This window comes from Rousettus aegyptiacus, unplaced genomic scaffold, assembly GCF_014176215.1.
Source record: "Rousettus aegyptiacus isolate mRouAeg1 unplaced genomic scaffold, mRouAeg1.p scaffold_m13_p_4, whole genome shotgun sequence".
NCBI classification, from domain to species: Eukaryota; Metazoa; Chordata; class Mammalia; order Chiroptera; family Pteropodidae; genus Rousettus; species Rousettus aegyptiacus.
The window spans coordinates 79,047,137-79,069,720 of NW_023416307.1; the positions used below are offsets into that span (position 1 = coordinate 79,047,137).

Genomic DNA, 22,584 nt, shown 5'->3' on the forward strand with positions numbered 1-22,584 from the left:
TTGCCTATCATGATACACATTGGATTGTAATTTTTAATGAAAGAATTATAAAATTATCTAATGCATTTAAGATTAGCACAATTATAATGATATGTAGTTATCACTTATAAAATAAAATTTAGGTAGTGACTCAAACTCCTTACATTCAGAAACTTTCCATTCTTCCTCATTACTAGGAAATATTTCTGATTTCTGTCTCCTACACACATAACTCACAGACCCATATTTTATTCCAATTAGCTTCATTGTAAAGAGAAAATAAAGCATAATTTTTAGAAAAACAAATGTTATTTTCAAATATTTTAAAAATTTATTTTATAATAGTGATTTGTTTATGCAAGTAAACTACTTCAATATATATATATATTTTAATACAAGACTAAAATCTTGAGCAAAGAGGTATAGTATGGGGTAAGTTTATCTAAATTTAAGTGGCTACATCAGTAATGAACAAGTCAGGAGTCATCTGAGAATTTTTAAATGCAAATATATGATAAAATCTTTCCTTTTTATTTGAATGTGTCATTAGCATTATATATCCATTGAGAAAGAACACTGAAGTAACAGTACATTTATTATGATTTTTTATTTTGGTATTTCTACTGATAGCTCTGAACTTAGACATTGTTAATCTCTGTGATTATGGGAAGTATAATCTCTCTGATGTATGTGACAATTGAAGCTATATCTTTGTAACTGCCTGACTTGAAGATATTATTTGGTTTTTGTTGATAACCTGCTCCTCTTCTACCACTTGAATCACTTTGACACATCAGCTAAACAGAAAGACTGTATTTGCTAGGGTTTGACCAAGCATGAATCCATGGTTTGCTAAAGTGACCATACAGTGAAATATTCACATGAAATAGAAGTTAAGAAGCAAGTAATAAAATTTTTAAAGGTAGCTATCTTCCTTTCTATACATAGGATTATAACAATTGATCTGACCAGCTATGGAACAGATTAACTAATGATGAAGTTTGCAATCAAGTTAATTGATTCACTTGATTCACATTTGATTCCAGGCATTTAAAAATCCTTCCACAATTTCACAAAAATGGTATTATGATATTCGTTTGGGATATTTTAAATTTCTTTATTGACTCTCTAATAGTTACAACTACCCCTATTTTTATTTTGTAATATCTTTTTTCTTTTCTTTTCTTTTTTTTTTAGTTACCAACAGTGTTTTAAAAAGTCAAAATGTATTCTGTGCATTCTTTATTATCCTTCTTGGATTTACATGTCTGAACAGCTTCTATAATGATGGTCACTGTGAATCCATGATTTACTATATTCTCTAAAAAGTTACTATTTGAAAAAGTAACTGTCTAGTAAAAATATAAATAAAATTTGAAGACAGTTTAAGAAAAGGTGATGGTCCTACTATTATTCCCAGGCTATTACTGTATAATACACTATTTTGGTACTTACAGGAGAAAAATGGGGGGAAAAGGGCAACAGAAATTGAAATTTGTGCCCTAGGAACAGTGACTATGTTGCTATTTGACACTGTCATATGTGTTTTCAGAAAAATATTCCAAAAAATATCGCAGCCTTTATATGTAAATGTCTATCGCACATAAAATAGTATAACATCTATGTGCATTAAAATTGTTTCATTTCATTACATTTTAAAATTAGAGATATTTTCATATATTTACACGTATTAAAATATCTAGGTTCACAAATAATTAGTTATCACTAAAAATAGTGTTTCTTTAGAAGGACAAAGCAAATTATACCTAAAAATCTAATTTGAACTGAGCCCATTCAGATTTACTGTACATTCTTAGTTATCAATAACACAATATAACCATTAAACACAAATCCACTGTGGTAAAATCAGACCACTTAGAACATTCTCTTTTAATATTGGTAGTTATAACACAATAATGCAAAATACATTGTTAACATTTCTGTGTTATTTAGTCATCCTAGAAGTGCAGACTACCTAAAATTTATTTTAAAAGCTGCACTACTTGAAATTTATTTTAAAAGCTCTATGGCAAGGTTGAAAGTGAAAGCAAGACTTTGACGGAAAGAAAATCAAGGTTGCAAATAGCATTAGGTGATGCACTTAAACATGTCCAAGGGGGAAAATAGCTTTATCTTTTTCTCATAGAATGTAAAAGGCTTGTTTTAAGAAAGAAAGAGAGGATGGAGCATTGCAGAGAACATCTATTCGCTAGGTTCTTGTGAATGAAAGTTATGAATGTAAAATTGGTAGACAGTTTCTGGGCTTTCTGCAGATAAGATATCTGCATATGAATGTTCATTATATCAAAGATTCCTGCAAAGCTTTACATTGATGACGTAATACTACAATAGCGTCCTTACTCTAGTTTTATACATAATTATATACAAATGCATTATACAAGATGCTATGTTAATCCAAAATTGAACATCTTTGTTTTGTTCTTAGCTCTGAAAAGCTGGTGGGTGATCCCGAATCACAATTCTACCTTCTAGCTGTAGCAGGAATGAACAGTTTCTTTGTATTAATGCCGTGTAGTTCAATATGATATATTTTCTCAGATATCCAAAAACCACAAAGAAATTGTTATTGTTTGACTACTAAATATGGATTTTATGATTTTTCCCTCTCTACAATACAACTTTTAAAAATAGGGTCATTTAAAGAAAGATAGTGGCATAAAGACCTAAACTGCTTGGAGAATAGCTACCAGGCATTTATCCCTTCCTAAACAGGAAACATATTTCCATACATATTTCATAAAAAAATTAATGCACATAAATTTGCATTTAAAAAATTAAACAGTCAATGGAGCAAAAGTTGTAAAGGTAATTATTTTTCTTGGTGCATTTGTGTGCACCAACCTTGAAGCTTATTAGGTTTACTCTATAAATTAGTGAAACACACATCATATGATATTAAATAGCTTAATTATGCTTTACCAAAGAATGGTATTTCATATGTAATTTTACTTACTATTAAATTCCATTAGATAATAAGTAGCTTTTATATTAACCCTACTACAGCATAGCAATTTGCCAAAAAAGAAAATTACACAATTTTGCATCAGAACCAAATTAAATATTTAATCTTACTTTTTACTTTAGGAATGTGTTTTAAAATAAGTTTAAAATAAAAAACAAATAAGGCGTCATTAGATAATTTTACATAGGAGAACTAGGGGTGCATAAAAGAAATAATGACTAATATATACTTGTAAAATAAATCGATAGAGATTTTATATTTTGATTTACAAATGTATAATCATTACCATCTTAAAATGAAATACCCATGATTGTAGGTCAACAGTGCACACAAAAAATGACAAAGACTAAACAAATTAGTACCTGAACAGAATAGTTATAGTAGGGCTATATGAAAAAATAAGATTTCTGGAACTAATATTGATCACCAAAGATAATTCTTAGCAGTCAAACTGTGAGCTTATAAGTATTTCATATGACTGGATTCTTAGTCACTCTTTCCAAAAAAAAAGAAGTATCTATTGTTATAAAATGCTTCACAAGACAGGGATATTGCAAATGAACCTCAGCTAGTAATCACTGAACACATGGCAACTCTTTTTAATTCCTTTTGACCATGGCCAGATGCAATGGATAACCTCTCGGTAAGGAATTCTTGGATGTATTAATGATTCTTAGATACTCTAACTTCCATAATATAAGTAATATTAAGAGTCTTAGAGTTGATTTCCCAAGGAGTTTTATTTTTTTTTAATTTAATTTTATTATTAGTTTCAAGTATACAGTACATTGGTTAGACATTTATATAGTTTATGAAATGATCCCCCTGATTGCTCTTGCTCTCCTCTGGCTGTTCACCTAGCCATTACATTAATGCTAACTGCATTTTCTATGCCCTGCTCCCCATCCCCGTGACCATCTATCAACTAACTAATTTGTATTTCTTTAACCCTTTACCCCTTTCTTCCAGCCCCCAACCACCCTCCCATCTGACCATCACCAGATTGTCCTCTATATTTGTGAGTGTGATTTTTTTTTTTTTTTTTTTTTTAGGCAAGGCAACCCTTGGTTGACCTCACAGATCGCAAGGACCTTGTCAACTTACAATCCCTTATTTTTTACACCTACAACATCTGGTCTTGGTGGTCTCCCATCCAAGTATTAACCAGGCCTGACCCTTCTTAGCTTCTGAGACCAGATGGGATCGGGCTTGTTCAGGGTGGCATGGCCATAGACCATGAGTCTGTTTTTGATTAGTTAGTTCTTTTTGTTCCTAAGATTCCTCATATAAGTGAAATAAAAATATGGAATGCTTCACAAATTTGCGTGTCATTCTTGCTCAAAGTACATGCTAATTTTCTCTGTATCATTCCAATTTTACTATATGTGCTGCTGAAATGAGCAGTCCCAAGGAGTTTTTATTGGTCCATTTTAAATAAAACATATAAAACATATTATAAAATTGTTGGTAAAATTCATATCCCTTTCAACAGATTTTTCTTTTTCATAATTAGGTGATTAATAGCTCACTTCCCAGAAACAAATTTCCTAATATAAAATCCTGGCTGCTAAGAAAAAAGTCTTACACCACTCTCAGAAAGAATCAGCATAAGAGAAAGAAGATTAAGCTGACTGTCCTTAAATACTATAAAGTAGATGAGAATGGCAAAATCACCTTTGAGGGAATGCCCTTCAGATGAGTATAATGTTGAAGTTTCTTATGGTCAGCCACTTAGATAGAAATTACTGTGGAAAATGTCTAATCTATTGCTTCAGCAAATATGAAAAAAAAGTAATTGTATGAACTAACAATAGCAACAACAAAATTCTGGCTACATCATTAATGTGAACAAGTTAATTAACTGTTTAGTATCTTAATTTTCTCTAATTTGGAAGGATAGTACAACTTTTCCATAAGATTTATGTGAAGATTAAATGAGATCCATAGTGTCAGAAAGGTATTTGCCACATAGTAACTACTTAAAAATTTTTTCACCTAGGGAATCTTGACTTTTCATATATATTAAATAACTTTTTTTATATTAGCATAGTTTTATATTTACAGCAGTTTCAAAGATCCTAAAGATATTTCTCAAATATCCTGCATCCAGTTTCCTTATTGTCAACATCTTCTGTCATTGTAATAGTGCCACAAATAGCAAACTAATATTGATACATTATTAGCTAAACTCAATGAATTATTCAGATTTCATTAGTGTTTTCCTGACATCATTTTTATGTTCCAAGATTCCATCTACGATATCATGTTATGTTTAGTCATCACATAATCTTAGGCTTCCCTGGTCTGCTACAGTTTCTCAGACTTCTCTTGCTGTTCTTTGTTATTTATTTATTTATTTTTTAATTAAGACAACTTTTTAAAGCAGTTTAAAGTTCACAGAAAAATTGAGGGGAAGATACAAAGATTTCCCATTTCCTCTCTGTACCCACATAAGCATTAACGCCCTTTCCCATTATGAGCATCCCTACCAGAGTGGTACATTTGTTATAATAGATGAAAATCTTAGCTTTTTCTTCTAGATGATATGCCATGTCACACCTACTTTTATTTTTTCACATTAATTAAATAATATATCCTGCCTTTCCTGTTATCATGGGAATTAAAGTCAATTCTAATATGGTTATCTAATAGAGTATATGGAAAAATACTGCTGATATGTAATAAACTCTCAAAAATTATTAAAATTTAATTCAATATTTGAGTTGAATTTTGACAGAATTAGCTTGCTATTATCGAATGTGACATTTTCCCCAAGATTCACTTCCAACATTGCTTTAATTTCCTGATTCTAAGTATACTTTCTGTATGTAGACAAGCCACACTTAGCTAAGTAATGCTAGTTGCTCGTTAAAAGAAGCCCATCTAATTTTCTTTTCCGTAAGGAGTAAAACATACTAAAAGTTATGCTTATTTCAAAACTTAGAACTCTGAACAGATAGAACAACAATCATAACAGAAAAAAATATATAAATATAATTTCTTTCAAAATTACTATCATATCCTGGAAATGATTCGGCTACCCCCCACCCCCACACCTTAGGTCCTTAACTGGCATTATTATAGAGAATAGAACCAAGGATCTTAGTCTTTAAGAAATATCAACCTAATATTTCTTGGTTAAGTTCATTCTGCAGTAAAAACCTATAAGTGTTTGGAACAGACTTAACCTAATGTATATTACTAGTGATATTGGCGATGTTAATTATTAAATAAGCACTGCATCTTTTATTAGTTCTTACTAGTATTAATGGAGGTGCTCCTTTAGTAAGATCATCTTGCATCCCTAAAAAGATTTAAAAATTCAACTAATGGCTTTAACTTTATTGATAACAAGCACTTTTAAAATCATTAATTTTGATTTAATCAATCATCGCTATTTTCTCCATTTTTTTCAAATATTAAGCTATTACTCTGTTTAACAAAAGGTGATAAAGATCACTTTTCACTAGTTTTCAGTGCATTGTTTGTAGTGAATAAATTATGACTAAAATTTATAATTAAATCTATAAAAGACATAATTACACATCTACACATCTACATATAATACACACACTGAAAAGAGTATGTGTTCTAAGTATAAAATCAAAAATTGGTTCTAGCTTCCCACTCCTAAAGTTTTATACATTCTTGTATTTACTACCAAATTAGGGAGATAGTAAAACAATTAGAAGAACAATGAAAATTGAGAATATTAAGTAAACGTAATATAGATACAAGTTAAGATGCTCTGACAACATCCCTCCGATGAAGTTTTTCTTTACCTTTTCTGTAATGAATAACTTCTGCTCCCTGAAATCTTATTAAAATGTATGTTTCATAAATAAAATTTTATACTCTGCCTTATATTATTATTTAAAATATCTTCTTCTTAACTAAAATCTCTAATTGCAGTAATTTATTTTCACATCTTCCATGACACACAGAACTTAATTATTTATAGAAGAAAATCTAAATGTAGCAGGTTATATCATTTCCAAACTTCGCTAAATTTCCATTGGTTCAAATTATGTTTTATGACCCCATGTGATATACATATAATTGCTTAGCTCTGAGCACTAAATTAAAAATTTTAATATATTTTACATCCATGTCTCTCAATATAGGAATTCTTCACCATCTTAAGTTCTCTAGTCATTGTCTACAATATTGGCTATGCCAATTTCTCTCATTTATTTGTTCACTGTTTCTCCATTATGGGCTCTGCTTTTATGGTATTCTCTGGAGTGCAGAGCCTCACTAATATGTACAGCATCAAACTGCTTACTGAGCTATGCTAAATTGCATTTCGCTCCCAGTGGATGGATTTATTCAAACTTTTTTGGAAGTATGCTGGTGAAAAGCAGTTTCGAGTGGGAATTTTAGAAACGAAAGGAAATGCAGTGATACTTGTTCCATTTCCTCATATATAGAAGAGAAAAATCTCAATCCTAGATGTGTGACATGGCTTACCTGAGGTTACGTAGCTACAGAGCTGAAACAGAAATTAAGTCTCCTGAGTCTCTCTCCAATGCTCTCCAACCCTTTTATTTTCCTCGGGGACATTTAGTAAAAGACTTAGATAGTTGATTTAAACAGAAATAACATGAAATAGTTTGTTTGCCATGGAGTCTGTTTTCTGCCCCAAATTGTAGGAAGAGATTTAATTATCAATTCAGCAAAAAGTTACTGAATATTATGTGTCAGACACTATTCTAGCTGCTTGTTATATGTGAGGGAAAAAAAGTGATAAAAATCCCTCTCATCTTGAAGTTTATATCCTATTTAAAAGAGAAATAAAGTAAATCATCAACATTAAAAAAGAATAAATCATTTAGGATGTTGGGAAGGAATAAGTCCCAAGGAGAAAAGGATGAAAGCAGGATTAATGTAGAGCTGGGAGTGATTTTTCAATAGCAAGGTTAAGATATGCTCCACTGAGAAGATGAGATTTGAACAAAAATTTGAAGGAGTTGCGAGAGTTACCCATGTCAATATCTGGAGGAAAATCATTGTAGGCAGAGGAAATAGACAGTACAGGGACTCCAAGGCAGGAAACAATTGAGAGTATCTGTGTGGGTATGTGGGGGGCACGGGGAAGTTAAGGGAGAAGAAGGCAACCAGTGTGGCTTCAGAGTAGAAAAGAGAATAGTAGAAAATTAAATCAGAGTGAGAAAGTGATAACCTAAGGTAGAGTAATTTGGTAATAGTGAGCACTTTAAACATGCTGAATGTACCCGAGGGATTTAGTTTTTGATTTTACATAATTTTATTTGGTTTGGAATTTAAAACTGAAGCACTTGTCAGTATGGATCCAGTTATTACAAGAATTTTTTTCTGTTAATCGGTTCAGTTATAGGAAAATTTTTAAGTATATTTGAAATATCCTGATTAAATGAATTTACTTTTTCAATGGTAAGTTTTATTAAATCTAAATAACAAGTATCCCTGTGAAAAATTTAGCATCTATATTGAGAGAAGCTATAAGGGTAAAATATCCACTGATTATTAAAGATGAGTATTAAAAAGACTGTAAAATATCTGGTTAATAATGTTCAATATTGATTATGTATTGAAATAATATTTAAATATATTTGTTTAAATAAAAAATATTATTAAGCATAATTTCTTGTTTAATTTTATCTTTACCAATGCAATCACTAGAAAATATACAATGAATTATGTGCGTTTCATTTTATTTCTTTTGAAGCACTATAGGCCTTTGTAAGGAAACTGGCTTTTGCTATAAATGGAGTGCAGATTCACTGAAGGATTTTCAGCAAAAGAGCAATAGGAGTTATGTTTTGGTTCTATTTTCAACAAATTATTTTAATTAATTTTTAGATATGGCTGTCATTTATATCCCTCATGTAAATTAATATTTTGATTCATACTGTATGTATATTATAACTTAAATAAGGAATACATTGGTTAATTGGAGAACTGATCTCTCTTTCCATTATATTATGTTTTTTTATAAATTCATACAGACATGAAAGAATAGGATAGCCTACATAAATGTTGTATAACTTCTCCATTCTTGCCTTAGATCTGGAGAACACTGGCAAGATGTGTCCACTATCTCTAGAAACAAAACTCAGAGTCCCTTCAAGTCTTTAGCTAATTCCCAAGTAACACATCAAGTAACTCACCTAAAATGTCCATACATTTTGCTTTTGCAATCCATGAATAAGAGAAATTATTTTGGACACATTGCCACCAGTGTCTTAATTATTCTCTATACTAAAGCCACATTGGAATTAAGAAGTCAGAGTCAAAATATAGCTGAAAAATGGGGAGGGGGAAATCTTCTTTTACATGTTTAAACAGGGGGAAGGAGTAGTCAAACTTTCAATTATCTGTAGTAATAAAATATTGATCATTTCCAAGGTTCTAATATTCTGTAATAATTCAATAGGCATCATCCAAAATTAATCCCAAATAATTGCATTCAGTAAAAAAAAACAAAACAACTCTGTATTTGTAAGGCAATCATTTTAAGAAGAATTTAAATGATAAAGAGATCCTTTTATAGTAAACCTGTCAATAATTCAAATGTCTTTATCATGGAATTGTAATTTTTTTTTTTGCCTAAATTCAAGTTTCTACACAGATGTAGTAAGGAAAGGGGATATCTAGTTAACAGGAAAAAAGAATATTTCTTTTAAATGCATTTCTGTTTTATGCACGAAATTACCATTAGTATTAATGGGAATTAAATACATAAATTCATTGTGCATCAATAGAAGAGCAGAGACTGTAATCTATAAAATGAATGAGTTAAATCATTATGAGTAATTCTTTACCACATGACCTACTCTTACTTCTATCAAGTATAGAGTCTGACTTTTTGAAAAGCCACTTAAAGAGGTTTTACACCCTAAATGAGCAGCCATTCACTGGGCTTATTTTTCACTTAGATCTCTCCTAATACCTGTGAGCAGGGTTTTTAAAATAGGAGACTGGATGGTAAAAGCAGTAATTTCTCATTAGGGAATATTTAATAAGTGGAAGCTATTAGCCAACGAAAGGACAGAAAATAGATTAATCTTTCAAAGATATGTCTTTCTGGAGTTATAAATTGTTCAGTTTTCAGGGGAAAAATCTTTTTGACTATTAGGTAAGGATAGATTTGCATTTAATATTTCTTCATAATACTTGAGAATATATTTTAATTTTTTCATAATAATCATTAAGATTATTTGAAAATAACTATCAGAGGTAAAAATAAATTAAAGATTATCCAATTTAGTTAAGAATTTATTTCTTATAGATTGCAAAAATTTGTTTGAAAATCCTATAAAAGCTCATTTTTACGATATTATTATATTGTATATATTTTTATATACTGTAATTAAATAGAAAATCTAACTTTATGCCGCATGATTATGGTTATAAAATATAACCAGAAAATGAATTTATTGGCAGAGCTATAGTTTCTAATCAAATATATCTCTTTGCCCTAAAAAAAATTAAAATTAAAAAATAAAAATATACACACATATATATATGCATATACATATACATATATATGTATATATGTATGTGTGTGTGTGTGCGCATACACAGCTTTTACAAAGAATCATAAAAATAAATAATAAGAAAAATTGGATTCTGCTGTTTTTATTTTTAGTTAGAGTCTAGGCTCAATTCACCTGTACTTTTACCTGAAATTTTATTATTTTTACTTGATTGCCCATCAACTTTTAAAAAATACATATTATCAGCATTTAAAGATCTTAAAAACAAATGCACACGTGATTTTATATTCACTACAATGAAACAAACCCAAGATCACTTATAAGGTAATCTACAGAAAAAAATATTTTAATAGATCCTTGAGGTTACATATACTTTTAAGAGAATATAGAGTTGAACACAAGAGTGCTTACATTGACAGCATACATTTTGGGAGCACCATTGGAAAGTTACTAATTAGGTTTTTCCTTTTTTTTTTATCATGAGCAAACTATAACAACATGCTACTAATATAGAAACAAATTTTTATTTGAAAATTGTAACCCTTAAAAAGGTAATCTAAATTTTGTTTTTTAAGTTGAAGAATTTAAAAAGCAACAGATAAAAATAATTTTCTAGTTCAATGTTCTATTACATAGTTCCAGGCAAACTAGAGGATTAGAATAGTATTTTCATAAGGATATTTTTATATGAAGTACAGTCATACTGCATATTGTGGAACTTGTGTTAAATGAATTAAAGGAGAATTCACACTGATTTTCTCCAGTTTGTTCACATTTTACATTCAACCATTTTGGTATATGTTGAAAAACCAATAATTCTAACCCACATAATCACATTCTAAGATAAAGAGTACTGCTTTGCTGGGGAAAGAGGAGTTCCAATAGATACAATCAGATAGAGTGTATATTAAAAAATATAGTAAAATGTCAGTATTTAACATGCTCTAAGTATTTATGTATAATAAATACTTTAGGAAAAGTTCTGGTTAACTAATTTTTTTTAAAAAATCAATTGTTTTAGGAAACTGAACAGAAAACACTGGCTAACATATGACTGCATAAGAATGCTGTTATCAGAGAAGTAAGAAATTATTAAATTTAGCAAAAAAAAAAAAAAAAAGAGAGAGAGAGATGATGGTAAAAACCAAAGCCCTGGAAAAAAAAAAACAGCAACACATAGCCTAGGCTACAGCATCATTATTAAATTTAGGAAAATCACATTAGTTTATTCAGACACACTCATATCTGAAGAATAAAACAGTACTAATGATGTATTACATTTAGTCATTAAGAGAAACAATATATAGGTCATACATTCATATACTTTTTTACTTTCAGGCTTCACAGAACTGTAATTTGTCAAAGGTATGATGGATATCCATTTCTTTGGAATAGCTGCTACTTATAGATAGTAAACACAAGGCAAATTATAATTAGTGAAAACAGAAAGTAAAAGTAAATATTCTAATTCATGACTGATTTTCTAACTCTTGGCTAAAATTCATCATCAAAGGAAAATATTTGTACTTACTAGAAAGCTTACAACAACTAATAGAGAAAATATTCCATGTTCAAATTAAACTTAAAAGAATGTCTTGACTCTCTTACAAAAATTTTGAGTGAAATATTCTCATTTACTGTACCACATTGCTATAACTGTGCATGTATATTATACAAAAGCATCTGTGTGGTTTTTTTTTTTTTTTTTGACAAAAACAATATGAATTTTTGGCAGAGATACTTTTTTAATGGACAAATGAAACAAATGTAATGCCCTAAAATTGTAGGCAAATCAAAAATGAATAATATTACTACATAATGACAGGCAAGGGAACAAGGATTTAACTAAAATACTGAACTGTAAATCTACGGAATCAAATTTTTTTCTCTCTCTCTCTTCTATTATTCTTCCCCATGGGAAACATCCAAGTTTTGCCCACAGTAATTCAGAAGCACTAGTCCTGAAATTGAGGAGAAAGGCATCAATGGCCATAATTGAGCCATTCACTCAGCTCTCCTTTGAGAACATATTTGATTGGCATAATATAAAAATAAAATGCACATTTAGAAGTAGACCTAAAACTGCTCTTGAAATGGAGACTAAATGTTTCATGAGATTGATGAGACAAAGATTCTATTACCCCAATCACTGGCTTGAGTCTGGCTTACATGAAATTGACTAATTCATTACTGTAGAACAATCTTCAGAAAATTATGTGGTATAGTAAGTTAAAGTCTCTACACAAAGAGATTTTTCAACAAATGCTACTAACCAAAAACAAAACAAAATTTATTTGAAGTAAGTATCTTATATCTTGTATGTTCTCAAAATATGTGAAATATATATGATTAGAAAATCATTTTACTCTGACTACTTGTACAAATGGTTTTCCAACTGCCATTATATCAGGGATTGTATAGATTATAGACATGACTAAGTTAGATCATAAAGTACCCAAGGAACTATTGATGAGCATAATCTTCAATGTATTTTCTGATTAAACAGGCCATTGGGATTATTTATTTCCTCCATGTTCCAAGTTCTAACTCTGTATTTCCTAGTTTAAATTTTAGCCTCCAGATCTAACTGAATACATGTAGTCCTCCAAGTGATGTGGACAGACCCCGTTCATTATGCAGACCCAACTTTGTGTGCCTGGAGCATATTCCCACTGCTGCTGTCCATTCCCAGTTGTTTTATCTCATCAGAGTGCATTTCCTGACCCTGGGCTGGAGAAGATCTTAGATGCATACACGGCGAAATAGATAAACTGACTCATAGAGAAATGAATATTAGCTTATTTTTGTTTAAGGAGGGAATTGATGTATAAATAGATATTTCAACCACAATTTCTCAATTGTTAATGGTGCCAGGAAAATATTATAATAGAAACTTGCTCAATATCTATCCATGAGAATGTTTCTCTAAAGTATTCTTTAAAAATACCATCTAGTAAAACAAAGAAAGTATTTTCTCTCCTTGAGCATCTATAATTTTTTTTTTCTCTAGTAGTTTACTAACCTGAACCAACCCTCTTCTTTCCAAAAGAAGAAACACACACCTCTCAGGAGAAGATTTGGTGTTAAAATTATTAAATGAATATCCCTAAACATGTCACAATGTCTTGTGCATAAAGATGGTCCACATTAATTTTATGTACTTCTTGTTTTATTGAAAATTACAATAACTGAATTTCTTGAGAAATAAACAATATAAATATTTCAAAAATAAAAGGCAGCTTAGACTAATTTTTTCCACAATGCAGAAAATGGTTTCCCTAGATAGAAAATAATTATTTGACACAAACACCTAAAAGAGCTGGTAAATGAAAATGGGACTCCATTGACAAGCCTGCAGAAGGAAAACAAAAGAAAGAAGACTCTCTTGTGATTGGGCATTAATGACGCTTCTGTAGAGGTAACAATAGTACCTAAAATAAAATATAGTGGCCCATAATGCTGCCAGATGTCACACTGTTCCCACTTCTCTGGGTAAAACCACTAAAGGACTCCTTCTCTTTATATGTTTTTTCATAAAAATAAAGAATTATGATTATAGTCTATAAACTTCCAAGTATAAATTAAATAAATATTCCTATTAAAATTCTTACAATAAATAAATTAGAAAGCGAACGTTTCACATTATAATAAAAAATCAAGACTTTTTCCAATCCCTTTGAAAATTATGTCTTTGGACAAACCCAGAATGTTTAATATACACAAATACACACATGCACACACGCACATGCACACGTGCATATGCACACACATTTAATCAGTGAACATTATTCAAAACTACCATAACACCAATAATATTAGTTGTACTTTCCTAAAAGCAGTGAGAACGAAAAGATGGTGGTGCCAGGTTAGAAAGGCAAAACCTCATTTAACAATTTGAATCCAAAATAGTTCCTAAATATGGTTGAATATCATATCATTTCTCGGACCTCATTTTTTGGATTTTTTTAAAAAAATATTTTATTGTTAGTTTCAAGTATACGGTACATTAGTTAGATGTTTATATAGTGAACTTTTTAAAAAATACAGAACTCACTCTTCCATTCCTAGTTTTGATCCACCAAATGTCTCTAATGGTTAGATAGCTTTGGGAACAATTACTACAGTCCATGGGAAATAAAAAGCCAGAAAAATCTTGTATTTTTTATGTAAGCCAAATTTGGACCTGCATCTAATTCAGTGTTATATTCAATTGCAGCTGATTGCTAAGCAAATAATTCTTTTGTGAAGACAACCAGAATGAATTAGATACACAGTCCGTGGCCTAAGTTACCTGTTTATGAATATAAGAAAGATGAGAATCAACAGAATTTTAAGGTCAGTTTTTAATCATTTGACATTGGCCAAATTTGTATTTTGAAGAGGCTGGAAAATAAATAATCTTATTTATATCTTCAAATGTTTTAAAATCATTTTTTGAGAGAACATTTGTTCATAATGAACTTGATACAGCTTGTAAGCACAGTTATAATCAAGGAAGTTTAGAGCATGAAGGTGAATTTGAAATATTCTGTTTAATCTATTTATTTTACAAATGAGAAATCTAAAGACCATAAAAATGATTTAAAAAGAGAAACAGTTAATTAATAGTAAACCTCAATTATCAAGAGCTAATTAAAGTAATTTCAAATTTAAATGGAATCTGCCCAATATATTTTGAAATGGAAAACTTGCAAACTAAAATCATAGTATTTTTGGGATACAGAATATAGTTTCAACTTGATTCCATTTTTTAGATCTATACAAAATAAATTTTAAATCCCCAAATTAAATGTAAATCACTCAAAGAAAAACATCAGATAATGTTACTTCAGATTACAATCATCATTGTACTAAGTATGTTTATGATAAATAAAAGTTCACTAATTTGTAAAATTAGAAAAGAATGTTAAAATGCCTGTTATATAATGTGATATTATTGTAAACCTCTATGACTATAGAAATAAGAATAACTTTCCTACTCTCCCTTTTCTTATATTCTATAACTATTCTTACACATAAGTACTATTCTGAAAATACATCCAGCTAGTAACACACAACAATGAGGTATGCTGGTGAAGAGAAAATGTGTATTTTGCCTGTTAAATTCTAATACGATGGTCTAATTGAACCAGTAGAACTTGTATTCCATCTTGCTAGCAGAGCAGTGGTCATATTAAATATTGAATCAGCCAGTAAGAAAGAAGGAAAGATTAAACTATATAATATGGTCTAGTCTGACCAATGAGCAATCAAATATACATTATTGCCACTATGCTTAAATATTCTCTAAAAATTATCATTTCTCTAAAGTTCCCTTAGATAGCAAGCTATTCTCAAATAATAAGAGCCTTTTTAGGAACAAAATGAGACTAAAGAGGCAAGATAAGAAAAAATGATGGCTATGATCACAAATCCTATGAAAATGCTCTATTTAGCAACTATAAATTATAGTTAAGGATAAAATATCTAAAAGACTCGTTTTCTATTTTTGTAAAACATTTTACCTCCACTAAAATATAAATCAAAAAATTGTATCAAAGCAAATAATAGATTTTCATAAAGGAAAAGTAGATCATTTGATCATTCTTGGACAAAAAACATAACCAAAATAGGAAGAAAGCCTATGTTATAGTTATATAATTTGTTTACTTGTAGAATATGCCTTTTCCAATATTCTTCTATAAAGAATGTCTAAAAATTATCATTCTTAGTGGTATGAAACAAAATACTCTTTGGAAAATGAGTGACAGTAGCAATATTAGCCCAACATCATCTCATTCTAGAAAGAGAATGCTTAAGAATTGATACAAATTTGGTTCCTAGAGCAGGGTTAGCAAAGGCAAAGAAACTCTGAGAATTCCTTGGGGGAAAAAAAAACCATTGGTACCAAAAACAATTGAACAGATTATGTCAACTGTCCAAAGCAATCGATTTTCTTTCAATATCCTATCATTTTTCTACATAGCACAAGACAGAAAAGCAGCAATAACTTAAAGAATAAAGTGTGGAAACCTACTGAAAAGGGGACCTAAAACGTATTAAATATATTTGTGGCAGAATTAATTCCAACACCCAGGAAGAAGCTGCTAATGTGTTAGAGTGAGCTGTCAAGTGAAACACAAATTTTTTTCCCATGCATTTTCTAATGAGTTTTAATACACCCCCAGTATTTATTTTAAGACATTTTGCTTGTCAAGGTAGAACTCCTGATCTCATTTTTAGATAACTGATTATTTTAAAAAGTAGTTATTCCATCTCAAAATATTAATAAATTAGTCCACTTCAAACACAATTCCCTTTGACTGGAAGTCACCTGATCAATTTTTTAAGCCAAAAAATAAGAGAGCACATTGAAAGTTTGTAATATATTAATTCTCTTTTCTTTCATTCTAATTTTTGATTCAAATTCCACAATGTTATTTTATGATCCAAATACTCGGATGTTTCAAAATACAAGTTTGGTAGAAAGACTTATGTCATTTCATATGTGCGTGTGATTATGACGTTTAGTACATAGCATTAGCTCTGTATTTTTAAAATCTGTTGTGTTTGCTGACTATCAAATCAAAGCCTTTTCTTTGATTTTGTTGCTTTGGATCATTGGGGATAAATTCAGAAAACATATATCCCAAATTAGAGCAAATTTAATTTAAAATGACTATTAAAGTGTTTAAATTAGTCAGGAAGATTCAATTTAATTTCTATCAATAACATTGCAATTGGACAAAAATATATGTATTCTAAATGACTCAGAGATTCATCAGTTTAATTTTAAAAGATATGTAACAAACATTTTAAAGTTTGTTTTATTGATTAACATTGCATTTATACTAGAAAATTAAAAATTAGTAGTGTAATGTTAAAGTTAATTGTAGTTATGATTGCAAATACATTTGGAATTTAAATCAGGTCAACAAGAAATTGCTAAATACTATGTTACTTATTCAACTTTCTCTTATTTATTTACTTATTATTAGATTAAAATGTTTTAAAAATAAAAACATTAAAAATAAATATTGGACTTAAGTATAATATTTGACATATTTCTGACTTAACTTTAAAACAAGTTCATAATGAAAACAATTATAATTGTCATTAGGAATGAGAATTTTCTGAATTTTCATGTTATAGTAATCCTCCACAATTGTCATGTTTAAACTAAATTTCTGAGTTTTCAAAACCTGAAAAGAAAATAATGTTTTTATACACTTTTTAAAGCTTGAAATATGTGATTATTGATTTTTTATTCCTTATATTAACTAATAAGTTATCCTATTATGTCACTTTTTTGAGCTTTTTAATTAAAGCCCTTAAATAAAAATAAGTAAAAATTATTTTACAAACCAAAAAATTTCAAATTATTATTTGATTTTAACTGTCTTTTAGGTCTTTCTAATTTATTTTAAACAGATTATTTCCAATTTATTTAAAATCAGGGTAAAAATATATGTAAAAATTATTTTTAAAAACACATATGCTTACTTACTGGTGCTATTAATTAAGGCAAAAAAATTGTGAAAAATTTTGGTTAAATTTGTTTTTATTTATTTTTGTTTTATTTTTATTTGTGTAGATATGTAATGCCCTACCAAAAATATTATCTATAAGTGAACTTTTTTCCCCCAAAATTTTAAAGATAACATGTTAAAGCAGAGTGGTGATTGTACAAGATTTATTTTACTTTGAAAATATTAAGAATTAATTTAAATAGCAACTGACTAGAAGTTTAGAAACAAGTTGTATATTGGGAGCAGGAGTCCGGATATGCCTACATGCCTATGTGTGTATGTGAGTGTGTGTGTAAGCTCATAGTTACGAACTTGTATTTTATGCTCTCCAGTGTATTCTACTCCTTGAAATATTATTTTATTTCAGTGTGCTCTTAGAAAAAAAAATTACCAAAATACTTTTAATACAATCACTATCATATGTATTGTATGATTATGAAGGAAAAGAGCTATGCAGCTAAGTAAATCAATATACAAGCAATCAAAAAATATATAAAAAACCTACTTCATTCCAATACCACATACAAATAAACCTTATTTCATCTTACATTATATCCATGCTTTATCTTTTTTTCACAGCTTCATCAATGTGCCTATGATGCAGTAGGAGGTAATAGTTACATTTGGACTGGAAGAATAAAGTAGTAAATAAAGTCCTCCCTAACGACAAATGCGAAAACTCTCCTCCCTATTCAGTTAGATTGTCCATGACTGTCAACTATGACTTGTCCACAGGCTATAAGCTACTGCCACCCAGATACATCCTTAAATATATCTAAAAGAAAACAGACCAAAGTCAAACTGGGTGAGATGTCTGTCCTACTAATCATTTATTTTTTTACTAAATGCTATATAATTCTATTCTTATTTATCATATATGCGTGTGTGTGTATCCTACCCTATATATATATATATATATATATATATATATATATATATATCCTAGCCTTATATATTCTATCCTTAGTTAGAATATTGAATGCATGTGTGTGTGTGTGTGTGTGTGTGTTTCCAGTCGGTATCATTAAAATTAGAATCTGATATATTTAATATTTATTATTTTAGGTACATGCAGACTATTTATATGCATTCCAGATATGGATTGTACTACTGAGGATAACTCCTTATAAATGGTTTCCTTTGCATGGCCCATGATGAACAATGACCATTTTAACTTCTTATTGGCAGTAGTAATATTTTTTCCTATTTAAAAAAAACACATTTTAATAGTAAATACTATGATAGAGTAACATAATTTCCAGTAATTACACCTCTTATATTGCTATGAAAGTCAGGGGGAAAGTATGATTTAACTTAGAGATATTTATTTTCAAAGCAACATTTTAAGAACAAACATCTGTCATTTCTGGGATGTTTTTGTTATCATTACAGATGAATAGTTCTTCAGTCACTGTTATTGGCTCAGTTACTCTTTTTTGTGTGTTTCTTGTTAGATATATTCTCATGTATTGCTATTTTGGATGGGATTATTTTTCTGTTACGTTTTAACTGGTTATTGTTGATATAAAGCAACAGTATTGATTTAAACATGTTAATCTTGTATCAGTCCATCTTGATGGATTCTTTTATTAATTCTAGCAGTTTGTTCATTGATTCTCTTGGAATTTTGAGGCTATCATAGCATCTTCGACTAATAAACATATTTTATTCTTTTTTAATAGTTAAACATTTCCTACCTTTTATTGTAATTGTGCATTAGATAGATCCTCCAAAAAAGTTGAAATGTAGCAACAATAGCACACTTGCATTGTTAGGATAGAGTGGCATTCATTCTCATTACATTTTGCATTTAATTTTACATTGTCTGTTGCATTCTTGAAAATATTATTTATCGTGAAAAACTTTTTTCCTAAGTTGCTAACAGGTATTTTAATAAACCTTTGTCAAATATATAAATAAAATAACCCTTTGTTTAAACTACACGTTTAAAATTACTTTTTCTAAAAATATTATTATATTATTAAAAGAGAACATACTATGAAATAAAAATGAACATTGTTGACCACCATATAATATCTAAAGGCTGGAGTTTGTGTCCTTGGTTTGAAATTTCAGCAAAATAAGAATTTTGGGAATGATAGATATTTTCAATTATTGCTTTGGATAAAAATATATATGGCTTAAAATAACTGTTTTTAAACAAAACACTTTCCTTTTCCACAAGATAAATACAAAGTAAATTTATTCTTAATTTTTTGTAATTGGTATGTATTTTAGGATGTTTTAAGCAGGAATAAACTAATATTTACTGTTGGCACTAATAAGAGCTTACAGGGTACAAAAATGTATCATGCATGTTGAATCACGATATCTGGGAATATGATATAGGAAATCAGAATGACTGAATTAGAATTACTGAAATTAAAGTAACATAATGAGATATGAAGGCAAAAACTTTTATTCATGGCTCTCATTTTAACTCTCTACACATTTATGGGTTTCTAATTTATTTTTTTGTGGACAATATCACCCTATCTGTAAAATGAGAGCTCAACTACCTGCTTCTATCTGTCATCAGGAACAGAGCCTTTATTTGACTTATTTTTGTCTACTCCTTAGTGTTTATTATAATACCTTATTGAGTTTTTTATCCTTATTTTAATATATTAATTATATAAAATATCAGGTAATAACAATATAAGCAAGAATGGATACAACTCTATTCTAAATCTATACATAAGAAGAAAACATTGATATTACTTTTAAAATCATTTTAATAAAAAACACTGAGTAACTATGAATATAATAAAAAGATCTCAAAAAAAGTGGGTGAGTATATGCACTTATAAGTAGATTCATATATGTGAGTGCATGCATACATCCACAGATTTCTGTATACTTATACATCCACATGTATACATATGTATTAATGCTACTGCTATTACTTCATGTTGGTCTAATAAGATTCTTTTTTTATTTAACTATTTTTATTTATTCGCATCTGCTAAATCTCTGATAAATTTATAGTTTGATTACCTGAACAAACCAATTTTGTATTTTGGGCCAAATAATTTTTTTTTCCACAGTTTGCACACATGCGCTTGTGTATACACACACATATAGAAGAGACAGAAAGAGACAGAAAGAATATAATTTCATTCTAAGATTCTATGAGAATTATTTGCTCCACCAGTTTAAGACTAATCAATCTATCTATTATAAGTCAGAAGGCTTTTGAAAAATGTCTAACACCTACTTTGGATAAAAACATCCTCCAGTAAAATAGCTAGTAACAAAAAACAAAAAAATTCTTGGTAAAATTCAAGAGTACTAGAAAAAAAGTCTTCTGCAATAAAAAGATCTACATTCAAGACACCTGCTAATCATCGCTATTCTAGAAACAAGATGTGAATCATGAAACAAAGTAGGTGATTTAATTTTTTTTTGTATCGTAAAGCTTCAGTTACAAGTTACTATATTAAAACTGTCTACTTTGTCTTTTGATCATATTATAGTAAATTTTATGAGTCTTGCTTGTTTATTACAGCTACCACATCCTGCTCAATTTTGAACATTCAAGTATAAACAATTGTAGACGTTGTAAGATGTACTAACAAAGAAGAAAAAATATCCAAATCACAAATCTATTAAATCTTGAAAATCTGATTCTATGTTTAAATAGTAACTAAATCAAATATTTATAATATTAATATATCCTATGATAATATTTAATTAATAATTTGTACAAATGTTCTGATACACATCCTGAATTTGTGTAAGCCTGAAAATGGCATAATTTTTTTTTTTAATTAAGAGACTATAACACCACATGAACCAACAGGAAGATCCCATAACAACAAAATGTTTCAAAAAGTCATGGTTTCTAATGAATAATTATCCTTAAATGACTTTTTCTGCTGTTTAGCTATTTTTCACTACAAATATGTTGCTTGGATTTTACCAAGTATTTACTTAGATTTGATGGGTGAATGTGTTCGTGCATAATAAGGGTACTCACATATAAGTTGTTGACAGGGATTGAATCTCATCTGTTTAAGAAATCTGTCAATATATTCTGTTCATTTCTAGCACTTTCCAACAATGAATTCAAGAGCTAATCTGCACCAGAGATTCCCAACCAAAGCTGCACGTTAGAACTATATGCAAGCTTTAAAAAACCCGATGCATTTCTGCAGCTATCCCACCCTGAACAAGCCCGATCCTGTCTGATCTTGAAGCTAAGCAGGGTTGGGCCTGGTTAGTACTTGGTATGGGAGTCCACCTAGGAAGACCATGTGCTGTAAGTGAAAATAAAATAAAAAAATAAGAGATTTTAAGCTGACAAGGTCCTTGCAATCCGTAAAGTCAACCAAGAGTTGCCTTGCCTAAAAAAAAGAAAAAAACAAAAAAACCTGATGACTAAGATTTACCTCAGACCTTTTTATTCTGAAACTATGCAAGTAGATTTTAGTCACGTATGCTTTGAAAAACTTCGCAGGTGATTATAATGAACCGTCAGTATTTAAAAATGCTCCCGTCAGCACCCACCAGAAGTTAACTAATAATATTAAATATCTTACAACTATAAACTGCTATTTTTAGGATCAAGAACGAATCAGATGAATATACTCAGTTTTAAAAGTCTTATAATTAGAGGCATATTTGATTATCTATT

General features: G+C 29.3%; 1 protein-coding gene and 1 non-coding gene across 4 annotated transcripts in view; both read right to left on the reverse strand.

Moving 5' to 3' along the window:
* Positions 1–22,584, reverse strand: part of CADM2 (cell adhesion molecule 2) — a 986,159-nt gene that overhangs the window by 874,601 nt on the left and 88,974 nt on the right. The window lies entirely within an intron of this gene.
* On the reverse strand, positions 4,260–4,366 carry LOC118602313. Its single transcript, XR_004950661.1, has one exon. It is a non-coding gene; the product is annotated as a U6 spliceosomal RNA (small nuclear RNA).